Raw genomic sequence first — 25,796 nt, 5'->3', positions numbered from 1 at the left:
TCCTTTTGTCTTGAACAATAAATAACATAGCTCCCTAAGAATGGAAATTTTGTGTTTATGGTGTGTCAAACTCCTCTCTATCCATGACTTTAAAACAGAGGGAGTAAAGGCTCATCAGGACTGAGGATTTAAAGGCAGGAGAATGAGGTTTCTTCCTGTTGCTGCCACAGATTTTTATTAAAAACACAGGTTTGGGAAACATACGGAGTGAAGGCACTCCTTGAGGTGAGACAACAAGGGAGATGGGGTCAGGGTGGGATTTGGTAAAATTGTGCTGCTCGAGAGAAGGGTTTGTAATACATGAGAGGAAAGAATCTCATCAGTGGATAAAGCAAGAAACTGTTGTTTTAAAGAATGGTTCAGGGTAAGAAACTGCCTTGGTGGCCTTGGTGTGTGTTTGGGGAGGTTGGCAAGGAGGTGATGGCAGTGGTAGGGCTGCCATCCTCCAGAAGCTGAAGAAATACATTTGTCAGGAACTAATGAGGTGGAAATGAGCCTGCCTTGCTGTCCTTCCACCTCTTTACAGCCCTAATTTCCAGTGACTGAGGAAGTCCCTCGCTGGGTTAAGTCTTCCTCTATTAAATCTTGTCTGTGTAGCTTGTAAATCCTCTCAACCAGGCTGAGCCTAAGCTCAGGACTGCAGTGGAGTGTCACAGGGGCAGCCAGGCCTAGTTCCAGTTCCAGGCAGCTGCAGGAGACCCCAACACCAGCCCTGTCACAGGGACAGATGTGCACTGGGCTGGACATTTGACAGCTGTGCCTTGTGGAGTGCACCTGCCTTTTGCCCTCGAATGAAATGGGGAGCTCCTGACCCCCAAACTGGACTCCAAATCCATTGTTCAGAGATCCCAGGACTACTGAAGACACTCCTGTGCCTTCAGCCACAGAAACCTCTGGCTTCTCCTGCTCCTGCAGTTGCAGTAGCCCAGTCTGAATCCCATGACAGTTGGAAAGCTCAAGATGGATGAGCTACTTGCCTTTCCTCCCTGATTCCTTGATTCATTAGTTAATGCCTGAAAAGCACTTTGGAGCTCAAGAGTGTTAAGTGCAATTATTATTAGAGACCTTTCATATGAATGTTGATTGAAAAAGATAATTGTTACCTTTCTACCTTTCATTCTTCTTTTTTTTTTTCTTATATTTTTTTCACATTTTTATTAAAGAGAACAGTAACTGGCTTCCCCAAGAGGTGGAAAGGAAGAGCTGGATGTGCTACTGACACAGGAGATGATGGTGTAGTCCTGATGGAGGACACTAAGAATGGGAAAATAAAAAAAAAAAAAAGGAAAAACAGGACGGGGGCTTCCATCTCCAGAGGATGTAACAGAATTTATGGAACAAGGCTTCTACTGTTTGCACATTCCAGGCCATTTCAGTTCCTCTTATATGAAAGAGAAGGAATGATTTGGTCATGTCTTGCCAGTTGGTTCAGCTTCCCTCTCGCAGGCATTGTGTCCTGGGGTGTCCAGGCTGGGGTGTCCTGTCTGACCCTGACAGGGAATGGATGTGGTGGATGTCTTGTTCCCTTCCAGGCAGCCCTGCATGGATGTCTCCCAAACCCCAGCTCCACAGAACAAGAGATCTTTATCAAACCAAGTCAGGAATGGCTGATGTTGCACCTACTTCAAAGACAAAGTCAGCATTGAAATGTTTCTTTCTTTGTTCCCTTTTTCCTTTGGTCCCCTGGCCAACAGATAAAAATCAGGGCAGGGGCCCAAAGACTCTGCAAGCTCCAAATCCATGGATATTTCTGAGCTTGGCTGGGTGGGACCTTTAGGGAACCAAATTTAACTGTGTTTTGGATAGTGGTAGACTACAGACTTCTTAAGGTCTTTTATGTCCTGAATTACTCTGTGATTCTTAGCTTGGGAAGACAAACTGGACCTCTGGGTATCCATCCCTTCCCACTGGCTGTAAAGGGAGACAAGTGAAGGGCTAATTCAGACAGAGGGATCTACACCAGAGACCTGTGAAGTTGTAGGTTCATTATCATGCAACCAAGTTTGAATGTCTTTTTACAGCTGTAAATCAAGACAGGCTTGTAAGTGGGAGAGTGGAAAGCAGGGCTTGCTACCAGTGATGGTTGAGTCACCCCCAGGAGGTCTTTCTCCACCAAGAGTAGGTAGAGTTTGGATAAATAGAATAAAAGTCCTATTTTTCCATGGAGAAAAAGAAGGAAAATAATCCATCCAGTGCCTTCTGCCTCTAGGAAGTTTTGCCATGATGGGTTTGAAGGATTTGAAGGCTCTAACTTGAAGCTTTAGGCAGAAAATCCTGAGTTTGCTTGAGTTGTATCTGTCCAGTGCTTCCCTGACCTTCCTGGATGCACAATGGCTGTTCTGGCCCACCCAAACTCATGGGAATGTGAACTCTGAGACCTGGAACATGCTCAGCCACGGAAGACAAGCAGATACCCCCTGGAGATCTGCAGCTGGAAGTCCCCAGCCCACAGAAGGAAAGATGAAAGTTCCCCCAGGACACTGTCCAGTTCCAGTTTAGCACACTGGGAGCAAGCCTGACTGCCCAGGTTCAGTTGCATCCATGTCTTGTCTGACCCCACACCGTGATCTTCTTCACCCCACATGGGATTTCCACAGAAAGAAGCAGAAGAAAGTGACCCAAAACAGAGGCCATGATGATCTTTGCATGGATTCTCATTCCATGGGGACCAAGACTCCCAGTATTCCACTCTCCTGAGAGGGGCAGGAAGGTTTTTCTGGGACCATGGGAACAGCCAGGCCTCTCCTGGCTCTAGGAGAGGTGGGACCAACCACAGGCAGAGTGCAAAACTGGTGTTTAAACAGAGGCAAAGAGCAGAGCTCTTCCCCTGGAGCCCTAGAGTTACTTTCACCCTGGATCCCCCACAGCAGCATTGTCCTGTCTTTTTCCAGCTTCATTTCCCCTCTGATGGCTCCACCAGGTTGGAACTCACCTTTCAGTCTCCCACCTGGAAGCAAGAAACAAAGTGAAAAACCTCTTCCACTTCCCACTGATCATCCCTGCCCAGATCCTTTCACTTTGGGTTAATGGGACCCAGAGATGCTCATTTTGCACAGCTGTGGAGTAAAATCATTTACACAGAACCAAAGATACTGTGCTCACAAAATAACTTTGCCAAACTGCTATTGCTCTATCTTCCCATTTTTATCGAGCTGGGGTTGCATTAACATTAATGAGATGTTAAAGGAGAAGGGGGAAAAAAAGGAAGAAAGAAAGTCTTCCTGAGCAAATAATAACTACTCAGTCATAATTCAGAGGAAAATTATGGCTCTGTTACATGTTTGAAACTTTCCACTGTATTTCACTCCTGCTTTTGCTAAATTATGTGCAAATGATGGAAGTCCATACATACACATGAATGTGCTCTGCAAAGTTGAAATGTTTTCTTTCCCTGGAAATTATTTCCTCTCCCAGAGACTTTCTATCTTGTTTCTTTCTCATGTTCTCTTTCTATCTATGCAGTGCAGATGAGAGGAAATTCCTTTTTCTTCCAAGTTCCAGCCTTGTTTAAGTGGGACAAAGAACTCGTTTCATGACTCAGTGGAAGGGACATCAACAGAGATTCCTGGACTACAGAAGAATAATCCCAGAAATCCAGATCTCATCACATTGTTATTTTTGTTGAGATTGGAAAATGGCAGCACCACCCAGTCTAACTCTTATCAATTTTTCTTCTCTGCATCATGAGGTTGTCATTCTGGCCCAGAAAAGCTTTGGTTTATTTTCAGTCTATATGGCTATTTTCCTGTTGTCCTCCAAGTTCTCAATCAGCTGGAAAATACAGAGTGAAGCAGCAAAAGCTACAGGTGTAAAGAGAAAATTGTAAGTTGTTTTGGACTTTCTTGATGAAGAGCCTTAGGGGGAGTTATTCTGGTGTTATGGATGGGCTCAGCTTGTGCACATCACACCGGGGACCTGACAAAGTGTTCTGAGAGAGGGCAGCCAGAGCCAAAGGTAATTCCCACCTTTCCTTCTTCAGAAAAACTCTCTGACAGCAGCTGATCTGAAGGAGAACTGCTGAGACAGACACCTCAATGATGTGTCTGTGCTTGTTTCTGTAAAAACACCGGGCTGCTCAAAAACACACGGCGTTTTGTAGAGAGAAAATAAAAGAGTCCAAGCTGGGATTTTCCCTTCTCCCAGGAAAGGAAAAACAAAACAAAACCAAACCCAGAAAACTTCATGGCAAAGTCTTTCTCAGGGAAATCAGTTTGCTCTATTCTCTTGGGACAAGGAAGGCCTCAACACAACATCTCCCTTTCATCTGGCTTGTGGTCTTTGGTTACCCTTTCCTGCCATGGTTTCCATGTGTTTTTGGAGGTCAGGGAATGTGGGAATACCTCAGGAACACTCATCCTTTGCTGACAGCAAAGCAGAGCAGCCCCATATCAGAGATGTGCCCTGCACTTACCTCCAGGAGCTGAAGAAACACTTCCAATCCATAGAACCCACAGCTCACCCGGAGACAGATATGCAATAATAATTCCCCTATTTGTAATTTATTTTAAAATTATTTATCTTATTATTTGAGATAAATATATTTTTTATTATTAGACTATATTTATTATATATAATATTGGGTATATATATATAGAATCTTTATTATTATAAAATTATAAAGGGTTCTGTTTGGGAAAATCACACCGTGATCACGTTCCACAGTAATAATTCCCCTATTTAGTCTTCTGCAACCCACAGAACTTATCTCTAAATGTGACTAACCACTGACTCAGGGTGCTGCATGGAGCACATGATGCTCTTGACCTGTTTGAAAGCCCATTTAAGGCCTGAGAAAACAATCTTGGTTCCCTTGAGAAAGTTGAACTTTAGCCCACGATGCCTTCCTGGGCTTTGGCTACAGATTTGTCCTGGACTGAGCCTCAGGACTCCTCAGAAAATCTGGAATTTGCTCCCATTGCTGCTGCAAATGAAGCTGACTGAAAACATGATCCTATTCTACCTCGTTTTATACAAACTATCTTTTCTTTTCATTTACCCAAAGCCTCCGTTTGAAATCTCTGGCCAGATCCACTCCAGACCAGAGGCCACGGGTTCATTCTCAACGTCTTCATTTTTTAATAAACTTCTCAGTAAGCCTCACGTCTGTTTCAAAGCTGGCTACAACATCCCTGAGCCCTGGGGCTTTGCAGAGCTTTGGGTTTCCAAATGAAAGCCTAATGCTGGCTCATTGTTCCACAACCCCTGCTCCAGCCTGACCTAAGCCCCAAAGCCTAGGATGCAAGGCAGTGTCAGGATTACTCCCGCGTTTGGCAGGGAAAGCACATCTGAAAAGAACAATTAGCACTTTGTTAATGTGCCAGGGAACTGACTGATCTGCGTGCTGGCCAAAGGCAACAGAGCAACTGCTGTTTACCTTGATGTGTCTGTGCTGCTGTGGAGCAGTTCTGATAGCAGAGCTTAGTCCCAGCCTTAAAGCACAGTGACAGATGAGAGGTCCTCCTCTAATTTCCCGTCCTCTCCATTAGCAGGGAATGCAGATAAAGCCAGCAGCAGAACCCTGCAGTCCCGGCTCCTACCTGGCAGATAATAATGCAAATTACAGCGACAAAAGTGGCAAAAATCCGCGGCAGGAAAATAGATGAATAGGGCTGATCTGGGCTCCGTGGGACAGCACCAAATGCCACTCCCAAGGGAGGCTCAGGTTCTGCTCAGATCTCTGCTGCTTTCACCAGTCATTAACATTCATTCCCATCTGGGATTGCAGGCTGCCATCGGAGCCCTGGGATGCTGCTGTCACCAAATGTGACACAATACCTCATCAGAGAATAAAGGAGTTTTTGCAAGTCTCTCAAAAACTATTTCTGCCTTCGTGTTCTGCATCCTGTGCCTGGCTGGGAGAGTTGAAAGGAGTCTGATACTTAGGGCAGATCCTAGATTAGGGTCAGCAGATGTCTCTGCATCCCACTTGACATCATCATCCTGCCTCCAGTCCCTCCCATAAACCCTTCTTCATCTGGACAATTTAATACCAAACATGGAATATTCAACTCGGATCACCTCAATTTCCCTGCTGCCACCTTTGTACCCCAGGCTGTTGCTTTCCTGCCACTCTGGGATTGTTCCCTCCAAGGGATGTACCCACTGTGCCTGTGGATAACTGAGAGAGAGGGGCCAGTCCTCTCCTGCTGAATCCATGGTGGGATTGCTCTGCCCACAGCAGGAATCGCTGCCTTTGCTCCTCTGCCTTTTCATTTTGGCTCAGGCCCTCCCTGCCAGACCTCGGAGCTGAGGAGAGGCAGTGATTGATCAGGGGAAATTTCACCAGCAAAGATGCAGTCCTACAACCTTCACTCAAGATGGAATGGAAGTCACCAGGATAATAAAGATGGATAGGTGGATAGACAGACGGACAGATATGGAGATAGACAGATAGATGATAGCTTGAATCCTGTATGTTAAAATTGTGGACAATCTGTCACCCAACCTCCCTTCCCTTTCTTATCCCTCCCCTTCCTTAAATTACGCCTATTACTCTGGTGAAATTTATTACAGTGTAAGAAATAATGACTTTTTAAAGATATTTTTTACTTTTTATGCAGAGGTGTGAGGGCTCCCTGAAAACAAATGGATGAAGATGTGAAAGCTTATTGGATTGTCACGTCGGATACATTATCCCCAGGGCTCTGAATGAAGAATTAGACCATGGAGATCTTATTTGACATTAGATGTTTCAATTTCTCCAAGAACATTAGGCATGTTGGATTCAGCACTGAATTCAATAATAAACAACAAGCATTGACCCTCCCCCCGTCCCCTTTTACCCCTTAGCATTTTAAGTCCAAGACACGCTATTAAGATTTATTTTACATTTTTATTATTGCGCTGACAAGGAAAGGGAGATCATATTTGCATAATTCATTTTTATACAAACCTCTCTGTATTACTTACAGCTGCCGATTCTCCCCCCCCCTCTAATATATGTGTTTATGTGGCAGTAAAACAATGACATTGGAACAACACACTGGGAGTTATTTACTCCAACCCTGCAGGTATTGCCATCTATTTATTAACCCCTGGGAATTATTTTGATGGAAATCCCTTTGGATAATGCCCAGCAAGAGGCTGAGGTTACGCAGTCTATTCCTGGAGAAAAGGCAGGAGTTTAACATCAGCCCCTCTCGGGGTGGTCAGTGAGTGGCCACTTGGCCATGGAAGAAGTTTGGGCATCTTTAGGGCTGGATCTGGCTGGGATCACGGTGCTGGGTGCAGGATGAGTGCTGGGACACGTTCACTGGGGTGCTGAACGTGGGGATGGGCATTGGATCACCCAGCACGCTGCAGAATTCAGAGCTTTCCCCACGGATTTCTCCACATCCTGTGGACCAGACCACCACAGCCCCACACGCTGCCCTGCTGAGCCTCACCAGACACAAATCCAGGTTCTCCACATCACGTCAACTCCCAGGAGCTGCTCAGACCTTCCCTTGTCAGATTATTTTGTTCTCTGGGAGCTCTCCTGGTCCTTTCCCAAGGGAGATGCCCGCTCCCCCAAACACACCCAGGGAGCTGCACCCCAAACTCCCTCTTTTTTCTGTTATTTTCACACTCTGCACTCACTGGTGGTGCTGGTGGTGCTGGTTGAAGGTGGTTGTCATGGAAACTCCCTTTTCTCTTTCTGCTAATTCTGCAGGATTTCTTTCTACGGCATCGATCTGTGAACGTGCCTCCTTTTCTTGCTCACCCTTTAAAATAACAGCTATTGGGAATATTTGAGGAATGTAAAATTTGCCAGGCCAGGGGGCTTCTCGGAGTTGTTGATATTGAAATTAAACCTACATCCAATAGCTGCACCCTCCAGCTGCTTTCAAAGGCAGCCCAAGAAGTCTCAAGGAGTAAGAATTTCCCGACCAAAAGGTTTTTCTCTCAACCCAGTGGGAGAAGTGATGGGTTCTGCCCCTCATGCCTGTCCAACCTACAGAAATTCCCACTCTTTTTCTCCTTCACAGCCTAGTCCTCCTCTGAGACCTAAATTCATGGTATTTTTGACATCCTGGCACAGCTTCTCCCATATTTTAGTTATGGAGAAACCAAAGTCAGCATTTAGTTTTTCACTTCACCATTGCTCCGCTCATTTGGGAAGAGGATTCAATTTCCCTGTAATACTCAGAATAAAATCTGTGGTTCACTTTATCATCTGCTATTTTAGATACCTTCTTTTACTCTCTAAAACACCTTTCCTGATGTTTTCCAGGGTCTTTGTCTGGTTGTGAGCATGAAGACAGGGTGTGTCTGGTGAGGAGGGATAGCTCTTTTTGACAAATAATCCATTAATTTCACAGAAATTTCCAGGAAAACAAAAAGGAAAAAAGAAAACCGGGTTTTAGACCTTTCTCTCTTAAAAGACTCATGGATGAGGGATCCCCCCAAAAGCAGGAGAATCGTGTTATTAAATTATTCCATTGGGGCGTGGCAGATGGATCTGGATTTCTTCACTAGAGGAAATTTAATCTTAAAATCTCTCTCCAGCTTGTTTTCTCTCTCCTAAAAACATGGGTGGCCATTTTTAGGCTGCCATCAGAGTCCCCTAAGGTGAACACAGATATTTTCCATGGTGTTTGAGGTCAGGGGAACAATGAGGAGCAGGGACTATCTGCACTCCAACATGCTGGATTTAATGACACTTCCATCAGGGAAAGCTCCCCAGAGCGATCCTCACATCTCTCCTGAAGTCAAATTGAAAATTTATTCACCCAGCCGGGGGATTTATCTCACCTACCCTCTCCTATTTCAGTGCAAGCATCACCCTCTGAGCCAGCTGTCTGGATGCTCTTTATAATCAGGGGAGAGAGATGGGCGCTTCCAGAATGAGATTTGTCTGCCCTGGTTTCGACAGCTCTGTCTCCAGACGAGATGCTCTGAACACCAGCAGGGCATGTTTCTCTCCAAGAGTGATAAAAGGGCTCAGCAACGCTGTCAAAATCCTGTTATGGGACAAAGGGAAGACCATCTATCCGAGCTAAAAATTTATTCTTATACCAATAAGTGTTTTAACAGTCAAACAGTTCAAGGTATCCAATCAGTATGATAAAATTTCATTAATGATGTTGTTAAAACTGCTGTACGGAGCCATTCCTGCCTTCCCAGTGTCCATCCCCCACCTCTGGTGTCCTGCTTACCCTGCCAGTGTTCCTCTTCATCCCAAAGTGGACAGATCCAGTGTTTCTCCATGGAAGGAGGAGGGGGGATTAAAAGCCACCACCCTGAGCTCCTCCCTGGCAGGGGTGTGATGGCCATGCTGGTGTTTCTTCTCCTCACTCTTGGTTTGTCCATCCCCCTGTCCCCACCCAGGGCTGGGGTTTACTTGGCAGTTGCCATGGGGGTGTCCCCAGTGCTGAGCTCAGGCACAAGACCCTTATTCATGGGACATTTGTGGTCACAGGGACACCCAGCTCTGGGCACAGCAAGTTTAGAGACATCCTGAGCTCCCCCAGTGTCAGGTCAGCTCAAAGCCCGTGGCCTTTCACTGTCAGTGGCTAAAGTCACATTAGTTGGGCTGCAAAGCACAGCACAGACATGTCCCAGGGTGTGTATCCAGTGTTATTCCCAGTGGCATTAACCACAGGGCACTGACCTTTTCTTGTTCATGACCACTGCTCCATTCTCTCCACCACATCTCCAGCCTAAAATGTGCCCCAGCCATTTCTTCTCCAATTTTTTTTTTTTCCCCACTGAGTTGTGGAATAAATCAGGCTTAAATCACATTTCAAGTGACCCGTGGCAGCCTTTGCTCCAACCCCATCAGGGTCAATAGAGAAAGTTCTCATCTCAGAGTTAGATGAAGTTGCTCTGCAAGAGAAGCATTTTCGTGGGAAACCTCTGCAGCTTGCTACTAATGGTGAAACAAGAAATATCTGCTCTATCTCTAAAGTTGATTCCCAAGCCTTTACACTCAGCAGCTGTTACAAGGAGAGGTTTCAGGCGCCGTGAGCATTTATCTCCTGGCACAAAAGAGAGGTCAGAATCCAGTGTTAGCTCCACTTATCTGTCACCAGCATCGATGGGAAGCCTGCTCTTCCCCCAACACATGGAATTGCATTTCATGGACACGGGATTTTAGAAAGTATTACGCTGGAGTTTGATCCTGCCTTGTTTCAGAGCATGTAGAGATGTGCCTTCAGCTTTGAAGGGAAGAGGAGAAGGCACTTAATCAATAGCCATGTGAGTGATAAGCACATAAAAAAGATGAGCTTGGCCAGCCTGTATAATCGTCAGCAGGACCAGATGGGAAATGCATTATTCAGGAAGAAAGATGACCATGGTGGGGATGGTTTTTATGAGGGTCAAGACTGCTTAAGGAGTACTCAGTTATCTCATGAAACCTCTTACCTGGAGTATTCACAGCTCTCCAGTAGGATGAGGAGTGAAATAGCAATGAATATTTTTGGCTGTGTCCTGGAGAGGACAGAAACTGAATATTTTGACTTCCAGAATCTTCCATCCGGAGCATAGAAGAGGGCAGAAAAAGGTTATTTTTACTTCCAAAATCTCCTATCCAGAGCACAGGAAAAGTCAGAAAACAGGTTGTTTTAACTTCCAAAATCACTCCCCACAGCATATACACACGCAGAGGCCTTAAAGATAATGCAATAAGACCTTTTTTTTCTTTTTAATTTTTTTTTCCTCTCCCCTGACAAACACTTCTGCACTGATGCAGTGTTGCTGTAGAACTGGAATCAAACAGGCTGAAATCTGTAACTTTCTCTCAAAAAACCTTTTCTTCTTCCACCAATGCCAGCAGCTCCTTGCCAGGTTTAAACCTGCCTGACTTTAGCCTTGCTGCAGCTGTGCAGTGCCGAGTGAAGAGGAATATTCAGGATACACTTCCAGCTCCAGCTGCGCTCCTTGAAGTGGTTACAGCTCCCAAAGGCACCTGCAGCTCTTTATCACCTTCCTCCTGCTTCCTCCAGCTCATCAGCCCAAGTGCTGGTGTTGCTCCTTCCTAACTCCCCGTGCTTGATACGAACTGGAGTAGCAGAAATGTACTTTTGAAAGTGTTTTTAAAGCAGCCTGGCTCACTTTGGGTGAGACAGGCTGGGGAGCAGGATCACAGACAGCCGGTGCCTCTCGCATACCGACGAGGCGATAACAACCTCCAGCTGAGAGCATGGCAGAGGCAGGGATCTCTTCAGACCACTCAGAGGGATGCTCATTCCAGACAGAGAGAATTAAATAGTGCAGGGCTGTTTAACCAGCTCCCTTCTGTACCAAATTCATGTAATTATTAAAAAAAAAAGAAAGTACATAATCAGTCCAGGATGTCATAGTAAGAATCATATAATTATAGAATCATGGAATGGTTTGGGTTGGAAGGGACCTTAAAGATCATCTCATTCCAACCCCCTCCTATAAGCAGGGACACCTTCCACTATCCCAGGTTGCTCCGAGCCCTGGCCTTGGACACTTCCAGGGATGGAGCATAAGAGCCAGGGACATGGATTTTCCTTCAGTGTTTATTGACTGTGGTGACTCTGCTCTTGTGAGACAGCAGTTCTCTCCTAGCACACGTGTCACAGTTGGTACATCACAAGAAAATCATTATTCCAGAATTTAATCTGGACCAATGGCTTTACCAGCTGGAAGGGACAAGGGCTGTGTGATAAAGCCACCCGAGTGTCCTCTCAAATCCAGGTGTTGTGAGCCAGATGTCATTCAAGGCTCAGAAAAGCCAAACAGAGCCCCTTGAATTGCCATTCTCATGGCTGGTCTCTCCCCACAGTGGAGTTTGTGGTGACAGAATTAATGTGGTTCTAAAGGTAATTTGAAAGCATCAAGAGAGGGAAATTATCACATGAAAATGCAAATCGTGCCTTATCTGGGCTGTTCCATGGCTGCTATGATTCATCATCATTTCTTCATCTGTTTTTTTTCTTTTCCAGGTGAGTTCTCAATTAAAAAAAAAAAAAAAAAGGAAAGAAGGAGTAGTGGTAGAGCAGATCTTCAATTGCCAGGAAAGATTTATGGCTCCTTTTATCTGAATGTGAAACATCCTTCAACAGGGCAGGAATATTAAACAGTTCAAATCACCATCTATCATTCAGCCCTGTCTCTGATGGTGACCACACATTCCTCACACACAGCACAGGTAGCTCTGCCTTGTCCCCCAGGTTCAGGGCAGCAGCATCATCCCACCATCTTTCCATACTGGACCACAGGTGTAAAACTGTATTTACACCTCAAATTCCACTGAAGCTGCACAAATTCACCCTAGCAGAAGATCCACGGTGCTGTTCTCCACATTTCTCCTGCAGAAGCTCCTTCTTCAATGCAAGCCATGGTGTGATGGGGTCACATCATCCCAGCACACGTCCTTTCCTGAGAGGTGTGTATGGGATTTACAGACCTGGTCCGTTTTACACTGGTTGCTGATGAGTGTGAGGTACAAGGAAAGGGAAGCAGGGTCTGATTGCTCCCACAAGAAGGGACAATCATCAGAAGGTAAATTCAGCCTAACTGGATGGAGATATTTCAGACACAGATGTTTGCCTGTGAAATTCCTTGTCTTAGGATGCTGTGGTTGCTGAGCATACAAATGGTTCAAAATTTAAGGAAATGGATGAAATAGAAACATAGAAGATGCATTAACCATGAAAATATAATTTCAGGTCTCTTACTCCTAGAAGGCAACAAGATGTAAAAATGCTACCACGTACCAGCCTCTTTTTTTTTCTATTTTCCTTCAGTCATTTTTGGAGACAGGACACAATTCCATGGATTGAGAATATCCTCTCTTCTCTCTACAGTCTTGGACATTCTGTGGTGATCTCCCAGTCCAGCATGTCTGGGGGTAGGAAAAAAGGCTGCCAAAACCTCCCTCCAGCTGTCCTTCACCTCAGCAGTCCAGACCAGGAATTGCCCAGGCAGAAAACCAACCCTGTGGATACAGTGACATTTCCCCCCAAGTAATTCTGACACATTTTTCCATACATTTTCTAAGGGACAAAGACAGCACATCAGACAGACATCAGTGCTCCCAACACTGCCCCTCTGAGCAGACCCAGCAGTGACCCAGGAGCAAAGACACTTTGGGGAAGAGGCTCTGAGGGATGGATCTCAGGGAATTATGAAAATCTGAATGGTCAGCAGACTGAGCAGAAGATTTCACCTCAAGCTGATAAGGCACTGGGGTCATGCCCTGCCTGCTCCAGAGCTGTGGATCCTTACAGGATGCAACCTGCCCCTGGCAGTGCTGAATTTCACTTTTACTTTTACTTTTTGGCCAAATTATGGAAAGTGGGATAAAAGATAAGCAAGATTCTCACAGTTGAACTGTCAGTTAAGGAGTTGGACTCAGTGATCCCTCTGGGTCCCTTCTAACTCAGGATATTCTATGATTCTGTGATTTAAATTACACCCTGCAGCATTAATACTTTCAGTTTTCCTTTGGAAGTGACAAAGAATCACAGAATGGTTTGGGTTGGAAGGGTCCTTAAAGATCATCCAGTTCCAACCCTCCTGCCATATGCTGGGACACCTTCCACTGGACCAGGCTGCTCCAAATCCCATCCAACCTGGCCTTGGACGCTTCCATGGTGTAACAGAGCTTAGCAGGAGTATCCACACCTGCTCACAGAGGCAGAGCCTCCAAAGGCAAGGTTTTAAGAAACAACAGTTGCATGCAGATTATGCAAAGAAAAACACCCCATAATTACACGGAAGGACACCACAGCACTGTGGAATCATCCTGTGCATTTCTGTTGCTTGATTGGCTCTCCACACGTCAGGTACCCACAGAGAACGAAGATAAACAAAGATAAAACACCATTAACCCATCCAGGTGCACGGTGTCAGTAACTGCACCACTTACAGGCAGTTAATCTGCATTTGCCATTGGTGGTTGGCATTGCAGATCGTGTGTGATATGCACAGATAAATGGCAATTAAGCATCAATACCTTCAGATCCCAGAGGTGGCCGGCTCCCCTCCAGAGCAGGGCCGGAAAGGAAAGCTTTGCCATTATCTCCACCCTGCACTGTGAGCATATCCATATCCAACACCACTTAGGAGCCACTCCAACAAGTGATCATCTTAACAGGGTCAGCACCTTTCCTCCCCAGGACCCCGTAACAAACTTAGCACCAGCTCCTAACTAATTGAATTGGAGCACGATCAACAGTCCTAATTGAAGACTGCCTCGCATCCATTTCAAGCTCATAGGATTTCCCAATTTGCTTTCTGAGCTTCTGCTCAGAGTTAGGAAAAAGGAAAAAAAAAGAAAAAAAAAAAAAAGGAAAATAAAAGAAAAGAAGAAGGAAGGAAAAAAAAAAAAACAGAGGGGAAAAAATCGGCTTTACTTAACAGTTGCTATTTTGGTATCAAAAGGAGTCTGCATTGTTGATTAGAGTGAGAGATCATTATCCCTCTTAGGAGCCCGATGAAGGTCGTTGTGTTAACCTTCAAATCACTCTGTAACTGGAGGATGCTTTTTTCTCCTGCTGAGCCACACTGGGAGGAAAAAAAAAAAAAAAAAAAAGAGAGAGAGCAACTCAAAGGAAACAAGTCCAGTTTGCTGTTGCAGACTGGAAAAGCAGAGTGACAGGGTGGGATTAGCTTTGGATCTTGTGTATTGTTCATGTGTCGTCAGAGGAGGCAGGATGGAGGGAGAGGGAAATAAACAGATTTAAATGTTTCATCTGTCGTGGTGCTGTTGTGACTGGACAGCAGCAGGAAGGCACCCTGAGTAACTACAAACAGCTAAAAACCAGCTCATTAACCACTTATGTATGGGGAAGAGTTTATATATTTACTCCAATAGTAATTATTGTTATTTTACACCCAACAAACTGCCCGTGACAAGATGATTCAGGTCAATGCACAGGGAGATTCTTGTCTGCTGCACACTGAATGATGCTGCTGCTCCTTATTTTTCGTTTTTATCCTCTTTCCTTCTTTTGTTCCTGTCCTGGCACAGCAGCTCCCAGCTTTACAGTCCAGGGTTATCTGAGTTCCAGGCAGCTGATTAAGAGAAGGGCAAAGCTGCCTCTCTGAATACACAGGGCACCTTGATCTTCCCAGTGATGTGTTTCTTTGACATGGAAGCCGTGATCCTGATGATCCCAGGGTCCCCAGGAACGGCTTACAAACCAGAAATGTCTCTAGGAAAGGCTTACAAACCAGAAAAGTCTCTTGGTTATGGAAGATGCTGGAAGTAAAACCTCATCCTGTGACCCCATGGTCAGCAGAGGTGATTCCCACTATGGGATAGAGGCTTTGGCTTTCCACTGGTCTGGAAAAGTTGTTAAAGCAGCCAGTCTTGGCAGGAAGGATCAAAATCCAGGAAAAAGAGAGGAGAAGAATCCCATGCCCAGTGCTTTACAAATGATCTCTCCATCTGAAGCTTCTCTCCACCCCAGACTTCCCCTGGCTTTTTAGGCTTCCTGGCCCCACCTGCAGTGCTGTGCTCACCTCTGGAGAGCCCAAAATAAAAAAGATTATGTCTTTTCTTATCATCCAAGTGGATGTCTTGGAAAAAGTCCAGAGGAGGCCACTAGGATCCTCAGAGGGTTGGAGCCCCTCTGAACTGGAGCCAGGCTGGGAGAGCTGGGGGTGCTCACCTGGAGAGGAGAAGGATCCAGGGAGAGCTTCCAGCACATTCCGGGCCCTAAAGGGGCTCCAGGAGAGCTGCAGAGGGACTGGGGACAAGGCCTGCAGGGACAGGACACAGGGAATGGCTCCCACTGCCAGAGGGCAGGGATGGATGGGATCTTGGGAATTGGGAATTCCTGGCTGGGCTGGAATTGCCAGAGCAGCTGGGGCTGCCCCTGGATCCCTGGAATTTCCAAGACCAGCTTGGATGGGGCTTGGAGCCACCTGGGATAGTAGAAGGTGTCCCTGCCATGGCAGGGGTGGCACTGGAAGATCTTCAGACCTTGTACCGTTTTTGTGTCTCACACTCAGGCCGTGCTTCTCTCTCTACCCCCTGACCCCTTTTGACTTATTTCCCACGCAGATTCCCGCATGGATGTGATCCATCCTGTCCCCATGATGATGGTGGCTCTCTCCATTTGCTTTCAGGAATGCCCTGTTTTCTGTGCAAGGCTGCAGCAGCTCTGCAAGACATTGGATCCACTTGTTGCCACCCATTTCCCTTCCCTGCGGTGCTGTTGCCCTTGCATTGCTAATCCTTCTCAGATAACTTCTTTTCTAAATCAGCCATGTGTCAATTTAGCATTCACCTTTTGTTGAATCTTAAATCCTTTTAATCCCTGTCCTTGCTTCTCCATGTTAAACAAATAAAGCTCATATTTCCTCCTGCCTCTCTGCCTGCTCCCTGTGCCTGGTGGGGAGCAGGCTCTGAGGTGACATCTCCCAGGCAAGGCACACAGATGCAAATCACTGGCACAGGGAATGTGTGCAGGGGAGCCACCTCAGCCTGGTGACAAGGTGAAAAAAATCCCTGCAAAAAAAAAAGGAGAAGAGGCTGTTTCTCAGGGTCCAGGTGTCGAGGTGACCCCGAGATTGTAAAAGTCCTCGTTTCCCAGCCTGCACAGCCAAAGAAGGAGTCTGAGTGCATAGGATCAGCTTCTCAACGTTGTTTACTTTTCCTTATCTATAACATTCTTTCTCTGACCTGCCGAGCTCTGTCTAGCAAGGAGGCCATGGCATTCTGTGTGCCCTCTAGGGTGGTGTTTACGTTTTATACCAAAAACTACGTGTGCCATGTTTACAATAACGTGCCAATATCTATCATTCATGTTGGACAGTGTGTCTGTACCTCAAACCAATAGAAAAGTGCCACCATCACACAAAGACATGGAGGACAAGGAGAAGGAGAAGAAGGTCAGGACACGCCCAAATCCCTACATCTTGTACCCCTTGAACCCCATTCTAAAAAGCCCCAAAATTCTACTTTTTCACCCTGTGTTAATTCAACCATCACACTACTCAAACCCTTGTGGCTTGTAATTCCTCATACAGAGTTGTCAGCTTTTTCCACGGGCTAAAATCAAAGCCACAGGTGTTTTTGACTTCATGCCAAGGTCTCTGAGCCCTCTGCCAGGGTCTGGAGCCAGCCAGGGCAGCCAGAGGGATGTCCTGGGCTCCCACAGCTGTTCCTGTCCCTGCCCTCACCTCCTGTGACCCCCCCGAGACATTTCAGTGGGAGAAAGTCTCTTCAGGGACAGCATTGCTGCCAGTCCAGGAAAGGTCTGAAATGAAGAGAAAAAATTCATGTCCTGCTAGGTTTTAGCAAAAGCAGCTTTATTTCCTCTTGTATGTGAGTTGCCCTTTTCTCTGTGCACATTTCCTCTCTCACTCCTGATCCGCAGGCTGTGGGATGCTACCACCCCAAAGAGGAATTTATCCAGGTTTTGCCTTGGTTTTTTTATTTTAATACAAGACATCTTTCCCAGGCAGTGGTGCAGACAGGGATAAATGCAGGGAATTTCACCTGCTCGCCTCTGGGATGGGCAAGGAAAGCTCATCCACAGGTGGGTGAGAAAGGCACTGGTTCATCTGCTCCATCACTGCTGCTCTTGGCCACAGCACCTAAACATGGCAAAAGTGTCATTTTTACACATATGACACATAAACGTGATAAACGTGGCATTTTTGACGTGCTCAGTAATTCACACTTTGCCACCATAACCCCACTGCAGCAAAATTTCCCCTTTCTGGTGTTGTTGTCCCTGCACAAATCCACTGCTGGTCTATTTGTCAGCCGAGGGTTTCAATCTAAATTCTCCTTTGTGTTCATGCTCAATAAAACTCAAAGATGTTTGCAAGAGCCCTGAGAAAAATGGTATTAATGGTATTAAAAATATTATTTTCCCTGAGGAAAATGGTATTAAGTGAACCAAAGGAAGTGAATGGGCACAATTCCTTCACCATGGGTGCCTGAGATCCTGTCAGCCATGTGAGGAATGCAACACACCTCTCCACTGGCTCCTGACTCCCGGAATTCCAAGGGAATGGCTCTGTAGAGTCAGGGGTTGGTGCTGGTGCTTGGACATCCTGGTTATCCATCAGAGGGTTCCAAAGGAGGAGCACTAAAATAAAATAAAATAAAATAAAATAAAATAAAATAAAATATAAAATAAAATAAAATAAAACAAAACTAAGATAAAATACAAAAATAAAAATAAAAAAATAAAATAAAATAAAATAAAATAAAATAAAATAAAATAGGTAAAATATAAAAAATGAAATGAAATGAAATGAAATGAAATGGCATAAAATAAAATGACATAAAATAAAATGACATAAAATAAAATAAAACAAAATAAAATAAAATAAAATAAAATAAAATAAAATAAAATAAAATAAAGTAAAATAAAATAAAATAAACAGAATTTTTTTCTAGGCAACTGAACACAGCTCCACAGAAAGAATCAGCCTTTCCCATCAGATGTTGCATGTGGAGAGGGATGATGTTATTTAGGCTAACAGAGCACTGAGCCTCTCAGGGTCCTGCTTTCTGACTCCAGATCTTCAGTGTTCCTGGGCCACAAATTAGAATTTGGGTGAGTGGGTTTGCATACCTGAAGAATGTTTGTAAATTCACCTCTGGAGCACCTCAGTCTCTGACTGAGAACCACGATCTCAGTGTTCCTTTTGTGGATATCTCCCACATGCTTCCAGCTCCTGCCCCAAAAGTGAGAAATCCCAATATTCCCACTGAACTCCAGGGATGTTGCAAATCCAGCCAACGTCAAAGTGATTTAAACCTTGAACCAACACAGAGGAGGATTTACCTCCCCTGTGGGACACAAGTCTTCCCAAGACTATGGAGAGGGGCTAGAAGAACTTCATGCTCCCTCTGGAAGGGAGAATTATAGTGCTAAAACCTAAAAGTGATTTTTGGGCTGGGCTGCCACACTCCTCCTGTCACTGCCCAACATCCATCCCTCACTCCAGGGGCTTCCAGCAGCTTCTCACACTGACTGGGGCACAAGCTTTTCCAATTAACCTGTCAGGAAGAGCAATGTATTATTTTCCAGCACTTGAGTAATTTAAAAGCCATCAGATTTCAGCGATCTGCCCGGCATGTTAAACTCTCAGCCAGTGCTGAGGAGCTCTGTGAGGCTGCTTTCATCAAAAATGCAGAAGCAGAGAGACCCATGGTCAGAAGAAGGTGTTGCACCTGTGGAACAGGGGGAGAAAACCACACAGCCAAGGTGCTAAAGCATCTTTTAGGAAGGTTTCTGTGTTATTATAAATCCATATTAATTCTGTCACTGGCAGTTTGGAGTGCCATGCCCTGATTCACAGGGTCAAGAGAATTCAGGATGCTGAATGGCAACTCTGATAACTCAGACAAATCCATTTCTTGACTAAAGCTGCTGAACCAAAGGGATGTTCTCCCATTTTTGACCACATCCCAGCACTCTGAGAACCTCTGGAAGTTTTGGCTGCATCCAAAGTGCTCATGACCACTCTGTAGCCCTGGTCATGTTGGTGGAGATAAGCCCCTCATTCCAACAAATCCATATTTCTCCTCTGGCATCCTCCCCTCCACAACCCAGGTGCTGGAATCAGCCATCCCCTGGCTGATCATGTCCCAGCTAAGCATTTCTAGACAGAAACTCACACCTGAGCTCTGGCCTTCAAAGCACGTGTGGATGCCTGGGGACCTGAGGAGGGGTAAATGGGTTTCTTTGCAGGCTCCTCCTGTGCTCCTGGGGAGATGATGTGGTTTTTTTGCTTGTCTTCCATCACAGAACAAGAGCTAAGTGTTATTGATCTGGGACCTAGGGGGAATATTTCTGAGCAGCTCGCCCTGGCATTAGTCCATCACTTAGCTGGTATTTATTATTCAGGGCTGGCAAGGGATTCCTGGCAGCGTGCCCTGGCCAGACAGCAAACTGGTGACAGAGGAGCTGAGCGAGTCAAGGGCAAATGAAGAGGGCGAGGAAGGGAAGAAAGGAATTGCAAACCAGGTTTTCCTTTCTTAAATTAACTTAGGTGGGTCCCAGAGCCTCTCTCTGCAAAATTGCTCCTGTGTGCATGAAAAACCCAAAGCAGGGTGTGCACACAGAACTTGGCAGGTGGTCAGTGTGAGATGATGTAAAAATGCAGATAAACAGGACAAGAGCAGGACAAGATTTCACCCACCAAAAAATCATGAAGGGTGCATGCGAGGAGGCAAAGTGGCAGCTTTGCAGAGGGGAAAGCTGCTCCTCACAGCTGGAAGGTCCAAGGGAAGAGTCATGGCAGTGAATGATGCCATTTGGGTTATTCCCAGCACTCTGGAGAGGTTTTTCTTGCCTTATGATGAATGGAAAGATGTGTTGGTAGATCTACCCAGTCCCCTCTGAAGGCTTCTGCCAAAACCATCCTTCATTCCGTGATTTGGCATGACCTCATAGAGGAACTCCTCTTGAAAGCTCACTGGAGCAACAGCCCAGCAGAGGCAGAGCAGGTATCTCTGTGTGCATAAAGATCTGGGAAAAAAAAACTGAGTCTGAAGCATGACAGGAAGCTTTAATGACACCCCTGGTGTCCATGCCAAGGAGAAAAGTAGGGAAAACACAGTTTCAACAGCCCATTTCTGTGACAATTCCCTGTTTCTTTCTAATGCTGATCCAGTGTTGATCCAGGGGCTCGTTCTCTGGTGGTCTGGGGATAGAAGTTGCAAACTTTCGAGGACAAATTAGATGGAAAAAAACCATCTCTGATCTCAGCTCCAGGTCTGCTGTCCCAATGCCAGATTTGAGGGCACTTTGCACAGCTCCTGGCTTTGAAGAGTCATTGCAAACCAGCAGCAGCACACTCTCCAGTTCAAGGAGTTGAGTAAGGCTCTTCCCAAGGGATTGTAAAAAGGGTCAGAGGATCTCCTGGGAGGAAGGGAATTAATTCTCTGCTTAGCCTAACCCCAAACACTGCAGCAGGGCTATGGCAAAGCAGGAACAGCTCAAATTCGCTGTGAGGTTGCAGGAAAATCCATAAAAATCAGCTTCTGGACAGACAGCAGGCTGGGCACAGCCTTTGGGAAGTTAAGCACATGGCACCTCTTTCTCCTTAGGCAGTGAACACGTGTGTGTCTTCACAGGCAATAATTTTGCCAGTTTAAGAGTTCTTGTAACCTCTGCACTAAGATAACATTGGCAGAAGAAAGGGGAAAAAATCCCTCAGGCTTGGTCAGATTAAAGAGCCCTGTCTGCTAAGGTGTAGTGAATTCTTCTGTTATTGATCCCTGGGGTCATCCTTGAGACAGTGAACTAATGGACCAGCGCATTTCCTTGGATTTCCTTTAACTAAGAATTACATTAAGTTCAAGTGGGACATTAATAATGATGATTATGGCAATAATAATAATAATAATAATAATAATAATAATAATAATAATAGCAGCAGCAGCACACCATTCTGTCTCTCTCAGACAAACAGCTGCAAGGCTAATCCAGTTCTCACTGATTTTACAAGAACCCCCAGGCTCTGAGTTTTCACGTCCTAAATCTTTCTGTTCCCTCCTTCTGAATGTTTCACACCTCTCCCACACAAAGACCTGAGCAAAAAAATTCCCAGTTTGCCTTCCACCTTGGAAAGAGTGTTTGATTTATTCAGTTCAGTGATCTGGTAGCCCAAGTCTGAACCTGGGCTCATGACAGATGTTGATCTGAAAATGCCCAATAAGAATCTCTCCAATTGCTGCTAAACCAAAACAAAACCAAGCAAACAGAGGAAAAAAACAACACCAACAAAGTTCCCCGAGCTCATGCTGTGTTAGGTGAAGGTTCCAGCAGCAGCAGATGTGGCTGCTCCTCTCTTCGTGGCATCAGCTCTCCCTCACATCAGTTATTTGTATATAGGTGCAGAGAAAAGGCTGGAAAAGTTGGGGAGAAGTGATGAAAGCCTGTTCCTATGAGCTGCAGAGGCATCTTTTCCCAGGAATTGTGCAGTGCTGCCATGTTTCACACCCTCAGTGCTGCCTCTCACAAGGCAAGGACCATGGAAATGAAGCAATCAGCATGGCTCGATAATTACGGTGGCAGCTCGTGTGTGCTCAGTAGGTTTGGGCTGAAAGGAGGTATATTTTAATTATTAGCATCCAATTAAATATTGAATAAGTTCCATTATTGAAGGGGGATTTTGTGCCTCTCAGGGACCCTCCAAAGAGTTAATTAGAGAGCCTGCACACTTGTAGACATAATGTGTATGTGCCTCCACCCCCTCTGGTGCTGCTACAGATCCCAAGCTTGCAGGTATTTTCTACTCTGTGAGCCTGAAACTGGATTTTTCCATGTTCTTTAAATTGTAAAGTGTCAGTCCATCTTCAGCAGCAGGAATCTTGTCATAAACTGCCAAAAATAAAAAAAAAAAAAAGCTGACCTGCACTGCTTTGGCAGCTTGATTCATTTCAATCAAGCATGTGCATGTCTGTCCCTGCCAGCCTGGAGCAGCAGCAGTCTCCAGAGTATGGGCACATCCTGGTGGTGATAAGAGCATGTCCAGAGTGAGCTGTTCCCTGGCTGGACACAGCTCTTGCTGCTGAGCCTAATCTCAGAAGCCTTCCTGTGAGTTAGATTCCCACCAGGCCATTCCCGAGCTTTTCAGCAGCAGTGAGAATGGGTCGGGATTTTTTTATGTAGGAATTGTGCTTTCATTGCTGGCATTTTCCTGATTTTTGACTGATGCTAAACAGCCCAGTCCTGGGCATTGAACAGGGAGGTGTTCCAGGGGTAGTACAGGTGGGGAATGTGTTATCAGGGATAAGAGAGATCAATCGTGGCACAGAAACCAGGCCGTACCAGCAGCAAGAAGAGCAGAGCCTGGACATTGCATCTGCTGGAATAGATGTGGCTATTAATTATAAATTAATATTATAAGATTAAAATTACAAGTAAGGTTGCAGAGGTGCAGAATTAGCCAAACAGAGGCACTGGGCTGTGACCCATCCACGTTTAAGGGTGGTTCAGTGTTCTGTATCAGAGGGAAGAGAAGCAACCCAAGGTGTCACTGGACAGCAGTGCAATCCTCTCATGTGGTGGGGAGGAGGAGGAGGAGGAGGAGAAGGAGGAGGAGAATGTGACTCCAGCTGGAAATCAATCCACACGTGGCATCCATCAGGCTGCTGGGAAAGCAGGCTCCAAATGGAGTGCTTGTCATTAGGAGAAGATGCATGGAAGAGACAGAGATGGGGAAATAGTCCATGGGGGGCTGTTTGTGAGGCAGCCCCATCAGGCAAATAGGATTATTTGGGAATGATGAGATAATTCACCAGGAAGTCATGTCAGGTTTAAGTGACCCTCCCAGACAAGGGAATGCTGGGGAAGAGGGGAGTGAGAGCTCCCAGCTGGGTCTTGGCCTTCATTCAGAGCCCAGCACAGCCTCTGCACTGGGAAACTGGGTGAGCTGGGAGTGGTGACTGCAACATTTCAGAGTGAAATTATCTCTTTTTTTCTTGAGAGGACCCCTAAATTTTGCAAGCAACATTTCACCCTGAAACTGAGTTTACCTCCAGCAGAGAGTTTGTCTGTGTTTTTAAGCCTTCTGTTGTGCCACAGCCCATCTGTAATGCATCCATCCTCAGAGAATAATCCATCCCAGAGGAACCAAGACAAAACACAGCCAAGTTCCACAGGCAGCACTGGGAGGAAAAGGATCTAAACCCAAATCATTGGTCACTACGTGACCAGGCAGCCTCTCCAAAATTCAGGAACCCTCCCATGGAGATAAGCCAGCAAAATCTGCCCTCTTCAAATCCCCAGCAGAAAAGTTGTGTTCATAGCTAGGCTGGCCTAAAATAAGAGTCGCTCCAGTTTCTTCACTAGTGTGTAAAGGATTTATATTTTAAGTCCTTTAAAACTCTGACAACACTTGGAAAAATCTCCTGCTCTCCTCTCCATGAACGTGCTGGCAAATAAAAGGGGCCCTCTGACCACGGCTCTTTGAAAAGTAATATACTTATTTTCTTAGAGAAAACAAAGCTAAAACATTTTAAACAATGGAGTTATTTAACTATTATTTAATCCCTAACATTTTTAGGGCAGATCTCACTAGATGGACACACAAGTAGGAACGACAAAGTAGCTGTCTCTGCATTCAAAGCAGCAGCACCCAGAACACGGGGTTTTTTTTGATGACATCCCTTCCAAATGCTCGGGAATGTCTTCAGGAGAGATGACAATAATTAGATTCATAACACATTAACACAGCTATGGCAGTGTGGGCTGTCTGGAGCAGGAAAATGAAGTGACACCCAAGCCTGTGGATCTGCAGCCACTCTGTTCCCAGCTCTGCCCCTCCCCAGGGGAGCCCACCACAGATAAAGAGCTGATGGACGGAGACAGCTGACATGAAACAAACCACCCTCACCTTGTAAAGAGCTGCCAGAATTTGTCAGAATTTGAGCAATGTGGCCTAGTGGAAGGTGTCTATGGCAAGGGGTTGGAACTGGGTGATCTTTAACATAATTTCCAACCCAAACCATCTTTTGATTCTATGTCAATTAAGCAAACTTTCAGTTTTCTCTATTTTGCAGATTTCTTGGCTCTTCAATCTATCAGGTCCTGTACAGACCCAATAAAAAAGTGATGGTTCATGCCCTATAATAGAATAAAAAGAGGTAAAAACATGCACAACCCAAATTTCCAAGCCCACCTCTTCCCCAGAATCTTATTCATAGGGAGAAATATCAAGCTGAGTTTATTTTTCTTCTTCACCTGACAGGTTGTTCTAGGACCAGACACTGTCTTTCAGAAGAAGAAAACAAATTGATCCCATTTAAAATTCTTCTTCATCCATGACCAACCCAATTTAAAATGCTATCAATCTGCATGGTGGCTTCCCCACTGGAAAAGGTGCAAACCAAAGGCTTGGTGCTTTGATTTTGGCTTGTGTTGGATTTCTTCACTGATGTTGTTTGCATTTTGATGTGTTTTTAATAATACACGGACACAACTGCATCTTCTAGGTGAAGGCAGCTCACCAGCTGCCACTGTTTATTGATTTGTTTATCTTCATTTACTTTTTCAGGACAAAAATAGGGAGCACAGTTTGTGTCCTTGCTGTGGCCAGAGTCAGAGCAGCAGGGATGTGCCTGATGATGGAGAGAAAGACCTTGAAGAACAGGAGAACGACAGCCTTTGAACACCTGGTGACCAAATTATCTCAACTGCAAAAGTGCAACTGGAATGGAAATTGCTGTGAAGGCATCACAAGCAGCAGAGAGGTGGAAAAAGTCACCTCATTGCAAAGTGAGGTGGGTTTGACCTTCCCCCTGGTCCTACAGAGGGGTGACAGCTCTGACTCTGATCTACAGGTGCAGAGTGGGGAAGTGTCTCAGGCTGAAAGTCCAGCTGTGTGTGTCTATTCTATTTCCCATCTGTCAGAGGTGGGGCAGTTCTCTGCTGTCCATGGGGCAGTTTTTTCTTTATCTCTCCCACAGCCAATCCTCCCTCCAGGAGATCTCTTCTGTCCATGGCCACTGAGTGTCCCTGCATGGCTGAGAAAATTCCAGCATCCCATGGGGAGATGCTGTGCCCAGGGCAGGAGCCAAGCATTCCTACCTGGATCCAATCTGACTCCTGCAACACCACAGCAGCCTTTGCCCACTGCATTCCCAGAGGAGCAGCTTTCTGCTCCACTGCATTCCCAGAGGGAGCCCAGGCCCATCTCCTGCAGCCCTGGAGCTCCAGAGGAAAACTCCAGCCTTGTCCAGGATCCTGCTCCAGCAGAAGCACAGCTGGCACTGCAGGAGGGCTGAGCCCCCATGGAATGGCACTGCTGCCACCTCCCTGACCCACAGGCTGCCAGCTCTGTTCTGACTCTGGCAGTGGGTTGTTTTCTTTTTTTCTACTAATGAATTTTTACATATTTATTTTTACATATTATTTTTA

At 45.6% G+C, this 25,796-nt stretch overlaps 2 long non-coding RNA genes across 2 annotated transcripts; one reads left to right on the top strand and one right to left on the bottom strand.

The window, feature by feature from the left end:
* Positions 1 to 17,332: 17,332 nt before the first annotated feature.
* LOC128808032 (uncharacterized) lies at positions 17,333 to 20,262 on the bottom strand. The gene is made up of 3 exons (XR_008437343.1): positions 20,071 to 20,262; positions 18,498 to 18,600; positions 17,333 to 17,505 (listed from the first exon to the last, which is right to left on the bottom strand). It is a non-coding gene; the product is annotated as an uncharacterized LOC128808032 (long non-coding RNA).
* Positions 20,263 to 20,383: 121 nt separating this feature from the next.
* LOC128808033 (uncharacterized) lies at positions 20,384 to 25,527 on the top strand. Its single transcript, XR_008437344.1, has 6 exons — positions 20,384 to 20,475; positions 20,640 to 20,748; positions 21,768 to 21,985; positions 24,440 to 24,523; positions 24,628 to 24,758; positions 24,934 to 25,527. It is a non-coding gene; the product is annotated as an uncharacterized LOC128808033 (long non-coding RNA).
* The last annotated feature ends 269 nt before the right edge of the window (positions 25,528 to 25,796 follow it).

Source organism: Vidua macroura, chromosome 5 (assembly GCF_024509145.1).
Source record: "Vidua macroura isolate BioBank_ID:100142 chromosome 5, ASM2450914v1, whole genome shotgun sequence".
Lineage (NCBI taxonomy): Eukaryota > Metazoa > Chordata > Aves > Passeriformes > Viduidae > Vidua > Vidua macroura.
This window is presented reverse-complemented; position numbering and strand designations above follow the sequence as displayed.